Source organism: Danio aesculapii, chromosome 5, assembly GCF_903798145.1.
Source record: "Danio aesculapii chromosome 5, fDanAes4.1, whole genome shotgun sequence".
Taxonomy (NCBI): Eukaryota; Metazoa; Chordata; class Actinopteri; order Cypriniformes; family Danionidae; genus Danio; species Danio aesculapii.
The window spans coordinates 52,269,927-52,275,926 of record NC_079439.1 but is presented as its reverse complement, the minus strand read 5'-3'; the positions used below and the strand labels follow the sequence as shown (position 1 = coordinate 52,275,926).

At 31.9% G+C, this 6,000-nt stretch overlaps 1 protein-coding gene across 1 annotated transcript in view; it reads left to right on the top strand.

Moving 5' to 3' along the window:
* The first annotated feature begins 3,306 nt into the window (after positions 1–3,306).
* Positions 3,307–6,000, top strand: part of taf6 (TAF6 RNA polymerase II, TATA box binding protein (TBP)-associated factor) — a 101,395-nt gene continuing 98,701 nt past the window's right edge. Inside the window, exon 1 of the mRNA XM_056457147.1 lies at positions 3,307–3,482. The gene's annotated coding sequence lies outside the window, so the exon portion shown is untranslated. The remainder of the gene's footprint in view (positions 3,483–6,000) is intronic.

The window sequence follows — 6,000 nt, the reverse complement described above, 5'->3', positions numbered from 1 at the left end:
ACATTATAGAAATGTTTTATAAAAATATTAATAGTTCTATCATTTTAAATAAAGGAACCTCTAAAAGATTTGAAATTTGTCGTGGTGTACGCCTAAGGCTGTCCAATCTCACCTTTTTTGTTCTTATTAGTTGCCGAGCTACTTTCTATTCAAATTCGAAATAATCAAAATATTAAGGGGTTAAAGATATTCGATAGAGAAATCAAACTTTCACAATTGGCAGATGATACTGCATTGTTTTTGAAAGATAAAAACCAAATTAAATCAGCCCTAGAATGTATTTCCAAATTTACAAAATCGTCTGGTCTAAAACTAAATCTTCACAAATGCGAAATCTTATTCATACATAATTCTATAGACTTATCTATTGAAAATATTCCTGTTAAAGACTGTGAAATATCTTCCTGTGAAATATCTTGGAGTCTTTATTTCTAAAAATAAAACTGCTTGTGAACAATTTAATTTTGTTTCTAAAATTAAGAAAACTAAAAGTATTTTAAATAATTGGCTGCAAAGAGATCTTACGCTTTTTGGAAGAGTTTTACTATCCAAAGCTGAAGGCCTAGCTAGACTTGTTTATCCTGCTCTTTCTATGCATGTTAGTGATGAAATTTCCAAAAATATTAACAAATCCTTCTTAGATTTTATATGGAAAAATAAACCATACAAATTAAAAAAGGATGTTATATCAGGAAAAAGAGTAGAAGGTGGCTTAGAGATGATAGATTTTTTTTATATTAACAATACATTTAAAATTAATTGGTTAAGAAATTGCCTAAAATATGGAAACTCAATGTGGTTCTTTATCCCTCAATATATCTTTCAGAAGCTTGGAGGGTTGTCTTTTCTCCTGAGATGCAATTATCTTCCTGGAAAATTGCCACTTAAATTGTCTAAATTTTACCAGCAAGTATTATTGGCTTGGAAAATTTGTTTTCAGCATAACTTTTCTCCTCATAAAGTCCTCCTATGGAATAATTATTTTTACATAAATGGTTTCAAAGAAATATATATTTTGTTACAGATTTGTTTTATGATAATGGAAACATACTATCTTATGAAGATTTTATGAGGATACATAACTTTCCAATTCCTTTTAGAGAATTTCACCAAGTGGTTAAGGCTATTCCAGCTGGTTTAATACAACTAATTAATAATCACCTCTCTTATGGATGCGTTAAAAAAATACTCCCAGAATTAAAAATTTATGGTTTTGACATACTTTCTCCATCATATAATACTAAAAAAATTTGACAATTGTTTCAATCTAAACACAAAATATCCCCTAGAGGGAAATATTATTGGAATGAAAACATTATTAATATTAATTGGAAAGCTGCCTGGTCAATACCCTTTAAATTTTGCCTTTTAAATAAGGTTAAAGAAGTGCACTTTAAAATACTTCACAAAATGTATCCTTGCAATGCAACTTTATCTAAATTCATGGATATTGATAATACTTGCACATTTTGTAATATACATGAGGAAGACTTACCTCATCTTTTCTATAACTGTGATGTCTCTCTTAAATTTTGGAATGATGTTAGTGACGTGTTATTTGGGCAAAGAAATGTCAATTACAGCCTATCTTTAAAAGATACCATTTGCACTTTTTCACACACAAAAAGAACATTCGAATATGTTGTTAATTTCTACATCTTACAAGATAAATATTTTATTCATAAACAGAAATTTGCTAAATGTATACCAAAATGCAATATATTCTTATTAGAAATGGAAACTTTGAAAAAGTCTCTAATGCAAATTAAAAACAAAAAGAGTGATTTAATGTTAGATTTCATAAAGGAATTTTTCTCTGATACTGATCCCCCGCTATAGTCGATGATTGTATCCTAAGTTATTACTTTTGTTTATATGGATATAAGTATTCTGTAATGTTTTAATTTTTTTGTTTTATTTTTTTTTATAGTTGTTGTTATCATTTCCGTTTGTGTTTTTGCAATTCCTGTAATGTTCTCGGACATAGCATATTTCTGAATGGTGTACTATTATGTTATGTAATGTTTCAAAGTTTATAATAAAAAAAATAAAACAAAAAAAAATAAAAAATAAAAAAGACAAAGACCGATAGTGTGCCATTTGAGACAGAGGTTTTTTTTTTTTTTTTTTTGAGACAACAGTGCAGTTAATGACTTTTGTACTGGGAGCACTGTACAAATTTGGTGGCGCTATTGATGCATGCTCATGGTCCATATGTGACATAGATATATACATTAGATGTCGCCTGCCCTGTTGTTGTCTATTGGAAGGAATGCGTCAATAGAGCTGCCATTTTAGTACAGGGTAGCGCTCCTTTGAAATGAATGCGGGACCAAGCTGCAGTGGAGGACTGTGCCAAAGCCAGAGATATACACATATATCTAGGTCAGTATGCAATTTTTTTTTTTTTTTGCAAAATTATAATTTTACATCACTTTTCTTCGCACACTCATTTCTGACAAAAAGCTTGTATTTGTGTGTATGGAAATGTACTATCCTCCCTTCCTGTTAATTTGATCTAATCCGTGTCCTAAAACACACCCCTCTCCCACTTTCACTTCTCATACTGATGGAGGGAGCAATTCGTTTGTGAATGAATCTCCGTTATGAACAACTTGTTCACTTAGTCAACAATAATACAAGTTTCTGGCACTGCAGCATCTCGTTGTCATATTCCATTTACATTGTTTGCTAATTTTATTCAACAAAACTAGCATAAGCCGAGTATTTAGTGCTACTTTGCCTAATGGTGAATGGTGTAAGTGACTGTATTATCATCGATAATGTTACCTGTTTAGCACAAAAGTTCATAACATACAAAAAAATAAATCTTACCTATGAAATGTTCTGCCTTTGTGCTTTGTTTTCGTTGTTAGCTCATTACTACACTCGTTGACAGCGCTAAAGTCCAGCATCTTCACGTAGTAACACTGTCTTGACAAGTGCGGTTGAATGACATTTGTGCTGGGAGCACTGTACAAATGTGGCGGCGCTATTGACGCATGCTCAGGGTCCATATGCGATATCTAGTGTACATATCTATGCGTATGTGATACCTAGCAGATCTCAAACGAGGTTGAACAGGGGGTTAAAAACAGTCTCATGAAAGATGCATAAAAACAAACCTATTACGTTGTACATACATTGTTTCTTCTGAATTAACTATTTGATGAATAATTTGTAAACGTTGATTTTCAGCTTTTAGTTTATAAAGTGCGTTTAAAACATGACGCTGATATGAGCTTGTAAAAATATACATGCGATAACGTCGCATTTATTTTAGGACCTTCCAGCAGATTCAAAATGGCGAGTTTTCGGAAAAATGGTTCGGAACTAAACGGGCTGTGCAAAGTATCAACAAATCAAACAAACAAATAAAAACACAAAGTTCGTATCATATAAAACAGAGGATTTACCCATTTTATTTTATTGTTTTTAAAGCGGCAGCTTTAAATAAACATAGCTGCAACCTCCTCTTGAAGGTAAGAAAGACATGCGGTTCACTTTTGCTTTTGTGCACGTTTATTACAGAGAAGCGTGATCCAGTCGTACAATAATAGTCTTATGATATATATATATATATATATATATATATATATATATATATATATATATATATATATATATATATATATATATATAGATAGATAGATAGATAGACACACAACTTTTTACAACGCAGTTTTATGTAACGCACATACAACGTAGTTTATTTACGATTGAGTATTTGATTAGTAACGTTTATTAAATTGTCTCAAATAAGCGATTGAAGACTCCCATCGGTTATAATCCTGAATCCTGGACTATTTTATAATTGTTTATAAGAATATATATTTATATATATATATATATATATATATATATATATATATATATATATATATATATATATATATATATATAATATATATATATATATATTTTATAATAGGGCAACGCGGTGGCGCAGTAGCAAGAATGTCACTGGTTCGAGCCTCGGCTGGGTCAGTTGGCATTTCTGTGTGGAGTTTGCATGTTCTCCCCGTGTTCACGTGGGTTTCCTCCGGGTGCTCCGGTTTCCCCCACAATCCAAAGACTTGCGGTATAGGTGAATTGGGTAAGCTAAAATTGTCTGTAATGTGTGTGTGTGGGTGTTTCCCAGTGATGGGTTGCGGCCGGAAAGGGCATACGCTGCGTAAAACATGTGCTCAAAAGTTGGTGGTTCATTCCGATGTGGCGAATCCTGATTAATAAAGGGACCAAGCGAAAAGAAAGTGAATGAATGAATGATTTTATAATACAAAATAATAATTGGAAATTTTATAGTTATTATAGTACTTTTACGATTCCCAGTAGGATTCGATGCTGTTCTCTGTTAAGAATTGTAACGCGCAAGGTTGGGACGTTTTCCTTTTTTACAAAATACATTCCTAATCGAAATACTTAAGAATAGGCTACATGGAAATTTTAAGCTAATTTATCCAAATTAATAGGATTCCATGCAGTTTCATGCTGCATTCCAAGCTTCAAAACGAGCCACATTTCAAATAAAAAAAAGAAAAGTCCATTTAAAAAATTCATTTCCCATGTCTTACGAGCTATGAGCGTGACATATCTAAACAGCTATATTAATTGCTTCACTTTCTTTTTATTAAGCTAGAAACAAGAAAAAAATTACAACATGAAGTATTTGCTTTATCACAAACTGTAGTACCATTATTGGCAATAAAAATTGAGGCAATAGAGGCAGCATATATAAGCTAGCTTGAAAAATTGTTTATTTAAATTAGATTGTATAATTTGAAAACATGCAGTAAAAACATAATGGTTTCACTTTGCGAAATTATGCTACATACAGTACATGTAAAGCACACTACAAGATGGCCAGTAGATGGTGCTTACAGATCAGTAATAATCCCACCATTACACTGAGTTGCTATGCAGGAGCTGATTTATATGTCAAATCACGTCATCTACACATTACCATTATAAAGTCATCTGAATATATTAAAAGTATATTGAATATTAAGTAGTGTTAAATTAAGCCCGTTTATACATAAAGTGTAGATGTTTAACAACTGCAAATAATATCAGCATATATCTTGCTAATATTTTCAGATTTCTTAAAACATGTAAAACTACAAAATTTAATTGAAACATTATTAGGCTACAATGAAACTTAAACCCGATTATAATAGCAAATTATCATATTTCTTACACTAATCGTTGTTTTACGTATAATGTCCTTTCTTAAACAGCAAAGCAGAATAGTCAGCTGGATATGGAGCGAGTTTAGAATCTAAAGTAATTCATGCAAAAGACACAATGTACACATGCATGGCCAAATTCACATGCATAAAACCAAATTCACGTGTGTAAAATGTTTATTTATATTCACAAAAACAATTTACGTGCACAAAATAAAAATACATATTCATAAAATACGTTTCACAAATGCATAACTCTATTTGCAAATGTATACCAGTGTACAAAAAGTTTTGAATGTTTAAAATTTGCTAGTTCATCCTGAATGAGAATGTGCAAATCCTATTTCATGTACGACTCCCCCTGGATACGTGTGTGTGTTTTCTAGACTCTCCTGGCAGAAGCAGGCAACTTGTACCTTTCAGCCAATCAGAGGAGAGCTGTACTCAATGTGAGCCACTCTGCTCAACTTTTGCACAGTCTGGGAACGGAGAAAGAGATGCGTAGGCTTCAAGTCAGAATTATAAAATTCCCTGACTTTCACTGACTAAAAGCTTAATTTCCATTATATATAATGAATGTAAACATGCTGTTGTTGTGCTGTAGTAATATGTAGAATATAAATATAATATTAATACTTTTCGGGATTTTTTTCAACACAAATTGAGCTTCTCAGATCATTTCAAACATGTTTGATGCTGTTCAGGATTTTAAATCGTGCTGAACACTGCTCTGATAACCTGCCCTCCAACGTACAGCCACATCACCGAATAGCAGAGAACTGTATGTGTGTGTGTGTGTGTGCGTGTGCGTGCC